Source organism: Falco punctatus, assembly GCF_963210335.1.
Source record: "Falco punctatus genome assembly, chromosome: 6".
NCBI lineage: Eukaryota > Metazoa > Chordata > Aves > Falconiformes > Falconidae > Falco > Falco punctatus.
Window position 1 is genome coordinate 56,851,418 of NC_137585.1, and position 15,441 is coordinate 56,866,858.

At 42.8% G+C, this 15,441-nt stretch overlaps 1 protein-coding gene across 1 annotated transcript in view; it reads left to right on the plus strand.

Moving 5' to 3' along the window:
- Positions 1-5,392: 5,392 nt before the first annotated feature.
- RAP1B (RAP1B, member of RAS oncogene family) overlaps positions 5,393-15,441 on the plus strand; it is a 32,832-nt gene continuing 22,783 nt past the window's right edge. Inside the window, exon 1 of the mRNA XM_080392220.1 lies at positions 5,393-5,528. The gene's annotated coding sequence lies outside the window, so the exon portion shown is untranslated. The remainder of the gene's footprint in view (positions 5,529-15,441) is intronic.

Sequence of the window (15,441 nt, forward strand, 5' to 3'; positions counted from 1 at the left end):
ATAATTCTGCTGCTGGGGGAAGCAGGACAAAAAACACCGAGTATTTTTAGACCTGCCATCATTAAATATACTTGCTCCTGTCTTAATATTGACATAAACCAGAAGTGAATATATGTTTTAAATGCAGGTATTGCTAAATGTTGCACATCCCTCAAGGGCTGAATTTAAGTCCCGGTATAAAGCTCATTAAAATCAGCAGCAACTTTTCCTCTGTCTCCAGAAGAGTCTGAATCTGGATACAAAAGAGTATTCTAAACAAGAGTAACAATGGAAAAGAAAAAATCAAATAACTAAAGAAAGGTATGATAGTTAAAATGTTGATACTGACATTCAGTTATAATTATAGACACTCTTTTCCCAAGTCAAAATTCTGTACTTTCCTGTTCTGGTAAAGCAGAGTCAAAAGTACCCACTTGCCATACTGCCATGTTATCTAAATTGTGAGTGTATCAAACATCATCATTGGTTACCAGCTGTTGCACCCAGTCCTTTTATGAAAGACTTTAAAGAACTATCTAGGTATCTGATTAAGAAGGTAGTAACCTTCTTCTGCATCATATACTGCTAAAAGTGTACTCCTGGAAAAGCAGGGAAGTAAAACTTGTGAAGCTCTAAAACTGTTAAAATACATGTGTTAAAATGCATTTTTTTTAAGATAAGTGTTTTTTTTTAAGATAAGTGTTCTCCCATATCCTCGACAGATCTGCTCCGGGTAATTACATTCCCTCTCTAGTTCCAATTGGCTACATTATTCTTCATTTACTCTTTTAAAACACTTACATTGCTGTGGCAATCTTGTTCCTTATCTGATCAGCTGGTTGTCCAATGCAATTTGAAAGATGTTTTCAACACCGGATAAAATAAAGTAGGCTATTCTTTTTATCAAATTAATCCTTATTTTTAGGAGTTGAAATTCCAGAGCTCAGGGCATTTTCTTGAATCTCTCTGCAATTCAGAGTACTGTGCTTTCACAACAGCCATGTTGTGAAACAGCTATTCCTTGCTTTATCTGAAGTAACTGCAGTGACATAAAAGTAGTCCCTCAAAGACAGGAGAAAATAGATTAAAACATGAGACCCTTGTAAATAAATGCTGACATTTACAATTTAAACTGCAGTAGCGTCCATTGCCTGTGCTTCCCCAGCTTAAAAAAATAAAAGCAAATTTTGCTCCTCAAAGCAGTTATCACAGGGTAGGGAGGGAGACAAATCACAAGATAAAGGGAGGCCTATGTTATATCAACAAATAGTCAGATTTGGGCCAACGGCAAGGAAAAGACTTAGCCCAGTAAGAGATATTTGCAGATAAATTGGAAGAGTCATAAAACATCCCTAAGAGATAGGAAAAAGCACTAATTCAAGGTAGTTTTGAGGAAGAGGAGCAGAGAAGTGTCTGAGGATTTTCCTCAACAATGAGGTAAACATATGGCAAGTGAAAGGCTGGGGAAAAAAAATAATCTTGGAGTTAAGTTTCAGTCAAGCTTGTGATTAAATTAATTTAAACGCTTTGATTAGTAAATGGCAATAGATCAAGAAGATGCAATGAAGAGAGGTTAAGACGCAGGACTGCATAATGGTAGCTATGTCAAAAGTGAAGATGATGAACCAGCAGAACTGATAATTATCAGTGTAAAAATCTCAGGCTGAAGTTGTATCAACAGATATGAAGACACAGAGAAATTGCATCGAGTTTTCAGGAGAAGGCACATCTCTGAAACATCTCAAGGAGCTATTCAGGCAGGCAGGTATTCCCACATTATGTGGATAAATCTTCTGAGTATGGAGAAACACCAAACAAAAATCATATTGAAAGATAAAGAATGATAAAGAGCTCTCACGCATCTATGTCTCAAAAATAACAGACATTTTTCGTTAGTGTTGGAGATGTTGTCTCCTTTTTGCTCTCACAATCCAAAGCACATTCTGATCTAGTAAACACTCTCTTGCTGGAACAACCAAGTGTCTGAGCTAAGAATCCACCCCTTTCAGTCCATTCACCAAAGACAAGAACTTTGCTTCCACTCTGAAAGCAAAGCATCCTCCTAGATTAACCAAATGACATTTCTTCTCCCTTCAGGACAAATTTCTAGAAAAGTTCACAGCTAGCTGGCATGTAGCCAGCACTACATTCCCTGGCACCACATGCCTATTAAACTTCAGGGTTTGCTGGCACAAGCCAGCTCTGCATTCTGTCCCAGAGATGGCTGTATTTCAGCAGTAATGAAACTGCAGTACACATAGAGCTACATTCTTTGCTCCAACACCCATGCAGCCCCAGTGAAAACAATGCAGGCAAAGTTAGAAAAATTGTACGGAGGTGACCAAAGGCCACCTTGTTAAGCTTTTATTAAAGCATTATTTTAAAAAAAAAATTCCTTTATTTTCCCCAAATAATCTATCAACTCCCCCTTGCCCCCGCACTAGTTTCACAGAAATTCTTAAGATCCGTCAGTATTTTCCTCCTCTTCTTCCATCAGAAGGGATCTTCTATGTTCCCTTGTAGCTGTTCCTCACAATAGCCATGACATTATCACACAGCTCACTGTGTTAGTGGTGAGCGGGCTGAATCAGTTCCAACTAAGTACTGGTCATTGAAATAAGAGTTTTTGGAGTACGGGCAGGCAACTGGTAAATTGGGAGACAGAAGTTACAGCACAAAGGACAAGTGTTTTGGAGAGGTCTATTTGTCATTAAGGTTTATGGACATAAGCAAGTCTCTTCTGTTTTTTTATTCAGTTAGCAGGCAGCTGGGTATTTGACCTCCTTCTTTTAAAAACTCCAGATTGATGATGGGCACAGGCAGGCCTGCTAAGGAAAGCTGATGTGTCTGTATTGTTCCTATTAACACAACAGCACTTTGGCCCTATCTCCTCCATTTTTTCTGTATTCCTGGTTCTCTTGGGAGTTGCTCTATCATAGGGGCACCTCTGCACTGGTGCAGTCGCTTGAGTGACCATCAGTGAGCAGCTCAGGCACGTGTGAAACGCTTAGCAAGCTAAGCAGAACAAGCCCTGTAGAGTACCGGGTGAGTATGCTTAACAAGCGTATCAATTTCTATTTGCTCGTCACACTGATATGAGTAAAGCTGGTTTAAGAATGATGCTGAGCATTAGCTAGATGATTCACAGGAATATCCAAACTTAAGGGCCCACTTTACATTCAAAGTATGTGGCTGAGAGAGTTGGTCAGAACGGATCCTAGTTGCTTATTTCTTCTAGTTACAGTGATCAATCTCCAATAATGTCTGCATTAAGTAAGCCATATGTGTAAATACAATTCTTTTAGAACACTGAGTTTCAGATTCCTCTGTATGAAACTCAAAACACTGAGATCTGCTCACAGGAGATTCACTCAGACTCCCAAAGGCCCCTTCCTGTTTTGTCATTGTATAGCAAAGAGCAGTATTTGCCCTGCTGCCTGTAAAACACAAGGCAATTAAAGGCACACTGTAAAGTATTATTAGGGTAATGACACACATCTGTTCCCAGAACACTGCTTGTTATTTGTGATTAGTTCACTGAAGAAAGTTGTGAGGGCAGAGGATATATCTTTCTGTTTGTTCTTTTCCTCTGAATATTTTTGGGTGCTGATAATAGTATTTGCTGGCAGAAAAGACTAAAGAAATAGAAACATTTTTCTATCTGGTGAATAAACACGCTATACAGCAAATAATTGCATGAGATGCTCTTACGATTTTTACTTGAGAGATCATATTTTACCTATTTTGACATCTCTCATAAACAATTTTTGCCCCGCATGGGACGCCCCACTGAGAAAGGACTGGTTTCTATACACTTGATTTCTCACAACCTGAGCTCTCTTGCAATATCCGTCATTTACAGGGATTCATTATCAAAGTACTGCACAAGGGTTTAAGCTGTAAAACACCAAGAGATTTGTCTGGACTTTGGAAGAGATTTTATGACGTCTGGGATTTAGGAGCAACACTCTAAAAGAAAAACATTTTTAAATGCGTCACTTTCTGGACGCCTTGAATCTAGATGAAGCTTCTCTTACCAAGGGCAGTTCACTTCACCAGTCATTCTCTGACATCATTTGCTCTGAGCTCTAGTGTCTCTGTCTCTCAAACATCACCCAAAGCTGTATGGTCTCCAAGCATTTACAGCAAGGAACTCTCCATCATGCAACTGGGGGAAATGTAATCTCTCTCTTTATCCCTTTTCTATCTCTGTCCCACGAACAGAAAGCCTGTGCTTCCTCCACACCCACACTCCTTGCCAGAAGCCTCACTGCAACTTCCTGTCAGTTTTACACACTCTGCTGTGGACTTCCTCTGAGCAAAAGTTTTATCTGAAGGTACCACGTTAACTATTTGCTTACTGTTTCCTAGAAACATAAATGCTCATTTATGTTTAACCTTTATCAATCAAACCCTTTGTAACTGGAAAATACTAGCGACACTCTGGAAAAAAGTGACTTATATTATTTAGGACTGAAATAAGAGAAAGGCTAAAAACCACCTCAATTATTTGCAGGCAACGGGCATCCTGCTTTGTATCAGCAGGGCTAATGATAGGCAGTTTGCATCCAGAGGTGTAATAATCCACAGCTGTAAAAACAGCAGTATGTTGCACTTGCAAAACACTCTTCAAAACCCCTTTTAGAACTGTAAGTAATGCTGCCCTGGCATTTATGTTTCCGGCTCTTGATGTTCTAAATTAACTTAAAGCAACCGCAACGTGCTTTTCACCCACCTTCGAGCTGTAGCTAACCTACGGCTCCTACCTGGGGCCAACGAGAACTTGGGGAAAGAGGGATTTGTGTGACCCCAAGGGACGTGCCGCTACGGAGCACGAGGTGTCTTCGGGAACCTCTGCAGGCCCGCAGGGCGCCCCTAGGCTCTGAGCTCCAGCCTTGCCGCGCTTTCCCAGCCCCTGCAACAGCACGTTCAGCCCCTGCTCCGTCTCTCGGCGAAACCCTCCAAGCCCAAAGCAGCACCTCTGACAACGAGGGCCCGCCCCCGGCCCCCACACGGCCCGGGCCCGGCGGCGGCCCCCGCACTCGCTGCCACCGCAGGCGGCAGGCCGGGGACAGGCCGGGGGAGGCCTCAGAGCCGCGCGGCGGGCGGCCCGGCCCGGCCCGGCGGGGTTTCCAGCCCTGGCACCATGGCCCGAGCAGCGGCCGCCCCCCCACCAGTCGCCGGTGCCGGGGGTGTGCCCGCGGGGTGTCAGTGCCCCGCGGGAGCGGCGCCGCCCCTCGCCGCCCAGGCGGCCGCCCCGACGTGGGGCCCAGCGGGCGGGGGGCGCGGGGGGTGGGGGAGGGGCGGCGCGGCCGCCCTGCCGCGCGCCTGCGCAAGGGGAGCGGAGCGGCGAGGTCACCCCTCCCCTCCGCGCCGCCCCCGCCCCGCCGCGCCAGAGCGAGGCTGGGCGTGCGGCGTCACGGCGACGGCCCCAAGCCGCGCCCCGGCACAGGCAGCGAGAGGGAGCGGAGCGGGCGGCGGGCGGAGCGCAGCAGGCTCGGCCGGCGAGGCGGCGGCGGCGGTTCGGCGGGGAGCGGAGGCGCTGTCCGGTAGGTCGCGGCGGGGGGTGCGGGCCGGGCCGCTGTGGCGGGGGAGCGGCGAGCGGCGTGTCTGGTACAGGTGGCGGGGCGGGGACCGGCCGGTGGGGGCGGCGGCGGCGAAGGCGGGGGGGGGGAGCGGCGGCGGGGAGCGGCGCGCTGCCAGGGAAGGGGCACGAGCCTGGAACATGGCGGAGGAAGAACTGGGAGCCGCCGCCTCGTCCGGGCTCCGGCGCGGGGGGACACCGCAGGGGGGCGGAGGGGGGAGAGCGGGGCGCCGAGGGGCAGCTGCTGCCAGCCGGGCTGAGGGCCCGGCCCTGCCCTTCGCCGCCATCCCCCTCCCGCCGGTCCCCGGAGCAGAAGTTGGAGCGGAAGCGGAAAGTTGTAACCCCGCGGCTCGGGGCCGCGACGTGGGGCCCGGCCGGGTGCGGGGAGGGGCGGGTGACGCCCGGCTCGGCCCCGCCGCGGGCGGGGAAGGGGACGGTCCCCGGCTGCCGCCGTCGTTGTCAGCGGGAAGTCCGAGCCGGAGCCCCACCTAGTCCGGTCGCCGGAGAGAAGCCGCTCGCTCTTTCCGGCCGGCGTGCGGGGGCGAGGCGGGGGGGCGGCCGGGTGCGGCCCGCCGGTGCCCGGGGCGGCCGCGGAGTGGGACGGACGGGCAGCGTCGCGGCCAGCGAGTTCCCCTCCTGCTTATCGCAAAACATAAAGGAAAAGGGGTTGACAGGGATGTGCGTCTCGTCTGAACACCCGGCCACCACCACTACCCGTGTCAAAGCAAATGGAAGAATTTGACAGACGCTTCCTGCGCCAAACCCGGCTAATAAGCCCGAGATCCGCATATCCTTCTGCCTGTGTTGGTGAAGAAGTGGTGGAACGAAAGTGAAGTTTGCAGAGGGGAAAATAAAACCAAATCCGAGTATTTTTGCACTGGCCTCGGATTACAAAAAGGATAATAAACGAAGGTTTCCTGCAAAAAAAGATCGGTGTGCTTTTACTCCCATTTCCATCTTAAAGGGATGGGTTTTGCCATTCAGGGTAAAACACAAAAAAATTTTAAAAAAAGTCTTTTTCTATGCTGTTGTGGGGTATGATAGTAAGGTAGTACGGTTCCAAGATGGAACGGAGGGTGTTTCAGAGATGCCTGGCTTGAAAGTCGCACAGATTGTCTGTGTGTTCTTGCATTCATATGTTTTGATTAGTGTAATTTGTTATTTCCAGCATATAATGGCTACATCTTATCCCAGTGCGAACTGTGTACACAGTTTGACAAAGGCTTTTCAGTATTCTTTCATGGTAAAATATACATTGAAATTACTGTTATAAAAAAGAAGATGCAAAACAGTCGTCTTTTTCATAGGTTATAATTAAAAGGTAAAGAAGCAATCACATTGTCTTATATCATAACCATTCAAAATCAAATGTAGTTCCCTTTGGAAAGAGTCGTTTTCTCCTCTGTGGGAAACTTGAAAAATTAATCAAAATGTCATCTTTTGTTAGACTTGCCTCTGTTAAAATCGCAAGTGGGGGATAGACACATACACACACAAAATAACCACTAACAAACTTGATATAGTCAAGTGTTTTCACTTTCTTTACTCGTTGCATCTTTTTTTATGCTTGCTCAAAGTCTGTCCTGTAGATTTCATTGTAGCTAAAAATGAGCTGAGTGAATAGTGGAGGTTACCTTGGCTGTTCACATCAAAGGCTTTGCAAATAAAGTAACTGATTAGATGCAAGGGTTTATTCCTTGGTACCTGCATATTTTCAGGGATGCTGCTTCTAGTGGTATGAACTACTTTAAGTTCAAATTGCAACTGCGGTGCAAAGCTTCATGATTATCTGTAGCTAAATAACGGAGTTTTGAGTTGCACCGTATGATATAACTGTCATATATCTTTTTGCGGCAAAACTGATCATACTTGGAGCACCAGTCTGCCGAGTGAGTGTGAAATAATGTGCAAAACAGAACTGAAAGACTATAAGTGTAAAAACAGAATTTGGGGGTGGGGGGAGGGGGCAGCGGCAGCAGCAGAGCCCCAGTAGTCTTTTTACTGTCTGAAACTGCGTGTCTTGCTTCTGTTACTACATACGTGCACCAGATAAGTTTTCTGAGTGGAATTAAAATTGTGCTATTTTGTTCCAAAGCTCTGCTGTAGGACAGTTCATCAAAAATAAACCTGAAATGAGCCATGACAGTTCTTTTTGTGCTGTGCCAGTTTTGCAGAGTAAAACTTGACTGTCTTTTTAATTGAGAACCTTTCTGGAGCAGAGGCAAACAGATGGGAATCTAGGTGAGGGCCTACAAAAGGAGAGAGAAGTTACTTGTATGGCTGAGGAAGGAAGTGTGCTGAAGACTGTGCACTGTAGCTTGTGATCTAACAGTTACTAAATGTGACTTGGGAACTAAAACAATTGTCCACCTATCATGTGGGATGTGTAAAGTGCAAGAGTAACGGAAATACTTGATGCTTACTGCTGTAGTGCCAATCCTGTCATCTGCAGAGCTCTGCTAGCTGCTCCTAGTTAGGTATGAGGTGCTCTTCGGGGTAAGAGCATCTTGTAGGTAGCAACAGGCATTCTGTTGTTCTTGGGTGTATGGTAAGAGGGTAGGTGGGTCCTTTATGAATTGGCCTAAGTAACACTTAGATGACTTTTGGATACCTAACTGATGTTTGAGAGTGTTCTTCAGGGTAAGTTCAAGCTGTTGTGAGTTTTAATCAAAATTGCTCTCAATAAACAGATCACTAAGCATACCCTGTGCAACAGAAGTTCATGTTTAGCTTGTGGCTGCAAGCACTGCCACTCTTTTGCCTCAGAACAAATACGAAAGCAGACCGAAGTGCACTGTGTAATGTCAGTGTGTTGAATCCCTGCTGAGTTGGGACAGGCTTTTGCTGTGTTCTGTTGCATCTAGGTCAGGTAGAGGGATATTTTAGACAGCCTCCTTGTTTGGAGAGATTAAAGGAGTAGCTACAGTAGCTACACCTTCATATTCGAAGGTAAACTTTGCTTTCCTGCTGAGACATGGCTAAGGTTGTCTGTTTCTATTCTTGCATAAAGCAGGGAGAAAGGAAGGGGGTTTTTTGCTACTTGAATGCTTGTTAATAAGGAACCTGTTTTCAGAGTTGTTCAGCAGTTGACTACAGTAGAGCTTTAGTATCTCACTTAAGCATCTAATGTATCACTTTCTCCTTGGGACCTGTCAACCATGAAAAAACAGAGTGGGACAGGCGTACTAGAAGCAATATTCTGATGAAGTTTCTATGGCATTTTGCCTGTAGTAGGCAAGCACTATTTGTAGAAAGTCAAAGACCTTGTCTGCTGGCACAGAATGTTTCTTCCACGGAGCAGTTGAATGAGGCTACCTTTAAAAGCAGCAGTGGGTTCTGGCTTGAAGTTGGTACCTCTTGAGCTTTAGAATGCCTAAAGAAATGTCGGACAACTAAAAGGGAGAAGGGTGGGGGGGTTTTAATTGTTGTGTGTGCCTGTGTAGTATATGCTGTTGTGAGCTCCTGACGTGTTCCTCTCCTCTAGCAGCAAGGAAAGGGAGGAAGGCTATAAGCGCCAGGTTGGAAATCTGCCTACTAGGCAACTTTTGAAATATAAAATTATTTGGGGGCCCTCTAGCTATTCAGGATGCTCGTTTTTCAAGAACAGTGTTTTAATAGTAACTCTTACTACTGAAGCAATTGAGTGACAGTTACTGTAAGACCCTACAGGAATGTGTGTAGCAGAGTTAAAGGAACTTTTTAGAGTTGAACCAGGAAGAGGAGGCATTTGACAGTATCTTGTATGCTGTCCCACTCACATTTCTAGTTATTAATCTAAGAACTTGGTGTTATTTGAAGTAAATCCCTGATATGCAACTATGAAAAGAGACTGCCAATTACAGTACACATGGTTAGTTTATTCCTGGCCAAGGGAGGAAGGCCAGACCATAGTGCAGGAGGGGGACAGCCTAACCCTTCTCATGGACCGGTGTTTGTATCCTGTGGCAGAGAAGCAGCATCTCATGTTTCTCTCCAGACGGAGATTCTCTTCATGGAACCCCTAGTTTCTTAGATCGCTTTGTATCATTCCTGCAGCTGTTGCAGCACAGCAAGGTGTCCCAAATCTGAATGACTTGACCAGGTCTTCTGCTAGAAGGATATTGTGTGCTGCTGTTACTCATTCATTAAATAATTTTCAATATATGTCTATTTGTAGAGCTGTGAGAAACTTTGTCATTAAATTTCTGGACAGTATTGAAGAAGTGGAACAGGAGAAAAGGTTCCCTACAGTTATGAACATAAATTAAAAGGATCTGTAGTTACTCTTTTTTTTCACAGAAACTCTGAGGAGAAAGTGCTTCTTGCACAAAAATTTGTTGACATTGAGGTGAATGTTACTCTCACTTGCTTTAATTATAACACTTATTAGAAATACTTGATTTCTGTAGGTAATCTGGGTTAAAGGAAAAGATGTAGTATAACAACATTTTCTTTAGTGTGGTTTACTGCATAACTTCATGTGAAAGTTTGGGGTTTTTTCTTACACGAATTTGCTGTTGCCCAAATAATGTATGTTGGCCAGCCTGCTTTTCAGTTGATCTAAAATAAGATGTGGACACAGATACTCCCTGCAACTGTTTCTTCTTGTTTCTCTGTATTAGTTGTTAGCTTTTGAAGTCTTGTTGTAGTTTTTCCACTCATAATCTCTGTTTCTGCAACCTAACCAGTTGTGCCTTTACTTTTTTTCATGTCTGCAATGAAGGGAAGTTTCTTAAAAGCATTCTACATATATCAGGAAGAAGCAAAAAGAGTACCACCACATCATCTGTGTTAAAGATGAACTGCAGGTAACGTGAGTTGCCTATGTGGAGTTCAAGAGGGGAGGTACAGGAGACTGTATGTTGCTAGGGGTGGCACTTCAGCACTACTGAAATCAAAGTGTTTTCAGTAGTTGCAGGGCCAGACCAGCTACTTCTATGTTTTTCTAAAGGTTTTGTGTATGGTCAATATTTTTTATTTGAGATGAAGCTAGAATGCCGAACAGTGCTTGGACTGGATCAGAACGCAGACAATACTGATAGTTAAGTTGTGCGGTTAATCAAACTTCTATAACATCTAGTCTGATGCTTCCCCCCTAAAGTGATTCATTAGAAAACTAGTGGAAAGCTGCTATGTGTTTTGTTTTTTCTGAATGTGGAGAACGATAGACTGGAATGTGGAGTGGAAGTAATCTATTAAGTGGAAGTTACTTAAGAATCTTACTCTCTGCAATAAAGTATTTAGGACTAGATTTATTTGTTTATAGTGTGTCATTTACAGTTGTGCCTGGACACAGAGCCATGTACAACTCAGTCTCATGTGCTCAGTTAAGTGTAGGGGCAAACAACATACTGTGCAGGAACATCTTATTAATCTTGCAGATGTGAGGTGGTTAAGGTGAATTGTTAGACGTTAAGATGCAGTCAGTAACCCTCCTATCTTTCATTGTGAAGCTACTTAGAAGGTAACTTTCTGAAAGTTTGATGTACAAGATGACCCATAAACATAGCCTTCGTGTGATTGCTTTTTGTGTTCAGTATTGATGAAGGATTTTCTCAGGGTTGGGAAAGTGTATAAATGAATACAGCATGCAAAATCTTGACTCTTAGTTTCTGGAGTTACGCAGCATGTATAAGGATATACCATTACTGTCTTTCTGTGACCTTTCTGGCTTGTTTAAAATGGAGATTTGATGGGCAGTAGGCATTCTGTGAGTGTGGTGGGTTTATTTCTGTTCAGGGAGTGGTCCTTTTGTTACTTACTATTGTTTATATTGGTGCAAGTGTCCAGAAAATACTATGTATTTTCGTGGGTTTTATGATGAGCAGTATCAGAAATGAGTTCTTGGCAAGTGTGAATTCATCTTCCGAGTTCTTGCACATATACCAGTCCATTGATGAATTTTCAAGATAGTTTTATATTAACAATATTTACTGAATATAAGTATACAATTTGAGATGCCTTGGACTTGTGTTCTCAGTGGGCTGTAAAATGCTGTGTTCAAAATCCAGCTTCTGCTGACATTAGTTATTTGAGAATATGCCATGCTTCTCCTGATGCTGAATTGTCATCTTAGCACTTGGTGGAAACTAAGTGTATAGTAGTCCTGTGGCACCAAGAAGGAGCACTGGAAGAGGCAAGAATAGCTGATGGTCATGCTGGAGAACCTCTTTGATTTTTCCAATACATCTTTTTTGACTTAAGTTGCACATTAGGTGGGATCTCACCAAGGAAGAGACACCCTGTTACTTGATATAGATCATACTGGACATTGTATAAGTTTGGAGGCCAAGAGAGAAGTCTGTGATACTATAATAAGCAGACATTCATAACTCATCTTTTAACTGGATGCTTGGTCTTCAGATGTTCTTACTTTTTGGTGTACAATTTTCTACTTGCTTTTTATATCTGAATACTAAAGCAGAAATAGGTATCATTCAGAAATGCTTCTTTCTCTCTTTGTATGTTCTTACAGTTTATTGTTACCTTTTCACCTTTCTTTGTATTTGAGCAAGAACTTTGCCTTTTTTTAAGGATACTTTGGTGGTTTGTTTTTTTTCTGATCTCCCTAAACTTTTTATTTCAGGAAATGCTCTAAGCTAAATTGAGGTTCAGCCGGAGATCTTGCATAGAAAATTTAAGTGTGGTAGCTGAAGTTCTTCAAAAATTGAGTGGCTGAAAACAAGGTTTTACAATTAATTGCTTTAGACCACTGTATTTGCTGGTGTTTGGCATCCTTTTGATCTTTGTGTTGCTTTTCATCAAACTCTTAAGAGTAATCTCAGAAAAGCGCTGTATCTATATGAGTAGGAATTACAGTGAGAAAGAAAGATTTCAAGTGAAGCCTCGAATAAAAAGATCAAGTAGGTTGCACAGTTTTATTCTTGAAGAACAAAGAAATCCTCATGCTTTTCTGCTAGAAATTTGGGTTCTGTTTAGCCAGGAAACTGATGAAGAAGCAGCATTAAGTGCATGTTAGTTTGGACTTAATTTAATTACTGTAACCAATATATTAAACAATGTGCAGTCTTGCTGACTGAAAGTACATCCTGCTTCTAGCCAGAGGCAAGATCTTAAGACACAATTTGCAAATACTTTTTTGACAGACAAATATATAAACTTGAAAATATTTGTATTTTCAGGTAATTTTCTCCTTCCATTGCTTAATCTTATAGTGGACTACATGAAATCCGGTGTGATAAGTTTTACAGAGAAAAGCTGAAGCCTCTTTTCCAAGCTGAATGCTGAATCTCCTTTAATAATGAAAGTGAAAATAAGGAGCCATTCATAGCCTTACCTACAAAAGGTCAAAGTCATAGATCCCAAGAACCTAAATAGAGAGTGCACTGGGTAAACTGGGAGCACCCAAAGCAATGTGGAAATACAAGGCTGTGGTTTCATGAAGGATAAATTTACTTTGCTGGAACAGTCAGGGTGGGCTAAAGAGTCATTCTTCCGCTCAGGCTTTGACCAAAATATAGGTTGTTTTGAGATGTGTATCTTTAACTTGCTGAAAGTAAGTGTCTTCTCCAGTAGAAGATTTAGGATGTTCTAGTAACACTTCTTTAAATGCCGTGGTGGTTGTCATAGTTTAAATAATAGATGACTCTTAGAAGACCAGACATGCTGATTTGTATTCAGAAAGGTTTTCCCATTCAAACTTCTGGAGCTGATTTTAAATTTCAGTATGCTTTGGACATCTTCTACTACCTTATCAAAGTAAAGCAAAGTGAGTCTTAAGGTACAATGGGATTCTTCAGAAAACGGCAAGCTTTGAAGATGCAGAGGAACCAAAAAGCATGGTCTAAACAAGAACTAGAGTGATCTTAAGAAGATTCAAGTAGACTCGATTAAAGAAGTTTAACCCTCATTAATTTGGTAACTCTCTGCTAAAGATCTAGTCCATATAATAGAAAGTGGTGTGGGGATAAGTGTGATTCAGATTCATTTGGTTAAAATTACTTTTTTTTTACTTTTTTTTTTGTGTGTGTGTAGGTGTCACTGTGTCTATGAGCTCAGGCTTGCAAGTGTGAATTGCTTACCTTTGGGTTCCTGCTCATAACTGTCAGATTTTAACCTCTCTGAAATACATGACCCATTAAAAATGAGACTTGAGCCTGTCTAAGATGTATCAGCTGCTCAAAAAGCAGATGCAGAACTATGGCAGTTCACAGCTTGGCATGTTATGATAAGTCAGCATTTGGGAGGAGGGGAGGCGGGGATGGTTTGGTTTGGGGTTTTTGTCTTTTTGGTTTTTTTTTTTTTAAATACTCTGCTCTGCAGCTTGTGACAACTTAGCAGTTACCTCAGAAACAACCAGGTTGTTGGCAGAGTTGCGGAGGTCAACTTCTACAGTTGTCATCTTCTAGTCAAGGTGTGTTTGAGTTGAATGTTCCCTGAGGAGCTGCCATCCCTAGGTTCAAGATGCTACTGCCTCACTGCCCAAAACAGAACAGGATGTTCTGCCCAAGTTTCAGCCACTTCAGTTAAACATTTCAGACCGTTTGCAAACCCACCTTCATCAGTGGATTCAGCTAATAAAGTTAACTGAAAAGAAGCAGTTAAGGTTGCACCTCCATTACTGCAGGGCCAGCAAAACCATGTGGCAGATGATGGTAGTTATTGGTGGGTGTTGGTGTATACTTTTTTCAACTTAACCTCAAGACGGATGTCTCAAGCTTTAACAAAAGAACTGTTTGTGAAACTAGGTATAATTTGGGTGACCTCAAGTGACTTTTGCTGCTCACATTCAAATATTGTGTTTCTGTTAGGGAAGTATTGATTGAGAGGTCAAAACAGACACGAGTTACAATTACTCAGGACTTTGCTGATACGGTTCATTTATCATGGAAGAACTAATTTTATTCCTGTTAATGAGTGCTAGTAGCTAGTATTCTCATTTTGCATAGAATCAGTGTCCTTTCAACAGATAAAACTTCTAAACTTAATTAAAATGACATACGGGAATTTGTAAGACTGCTCTCAGGCTACTAGCATGATTTGTAATAGAATTACTGCAAATGATATATGGAAGAATACTTTGTATATAAAGGGCCTATACCAGCCCGTCTTAAATGGTCAGTAACAACAGATCATACAGTCATGAAGGAAACATATATCTGTGCCTTGATGATGTGTTAGTAAGGTAAGCATTTGTGAATTGAAACTTTTAATACCGAAGACAGTGCAAGAAATGGTACCTTGGGATACAAGCTCTGGCATTGCCGGGGTTGTATATGATGTGTTGGTTATAGGGAAGAATAGACAAGAGGAACAAAAATTCAGGTGGTATTGGAACTGCAGTTGAACTGAGCATTGCATTATGTCAGTAGAAGGAAACCCAATACAAGGCTTTACTGGTTCAGCAGCCAGTGTCACAATCAGAGTACAGATAGGATTGCCAGATGTTAAGCAGATATCACGTGGAATTTGAGGCTAGGTCTTGTTTCTACAACAGAAGTTAATCTGCCTTTTTCCAAAGTAGAGTATCTTAAGCCAACTGGCAAGTTTATTCTTGAAGTAACTTTCAAACTGTACACGAGTGCATTTTTACTAGAGAGGTATCTTGACTGCTGAAAATTTCCATGCCTTACTTGTCCTGCTGTTTTTAATTGTTTTTGTAGCTTGAAAGATAAAGTTACTGTAACAGTTATGAGGAGAAACAAATGCTTATACCTGCTTTTAATCAGAAGGATGCATATCAGGTAAAGCATGTTGCATATACCATGATGTGCCAATCCATTGATTGATAAAAGTTTTAGAGCTAAATACTGTTTATTCTCTGCAATGACAGTAGAGCCAAATGTACAGCAGTAAATTGCTGTCTCAGTTCTCAAAACTTGCTGTATGGTTGAATACTTAGCTTATGCATAGCAAGGTATCGTCAAGTGGTAATTATG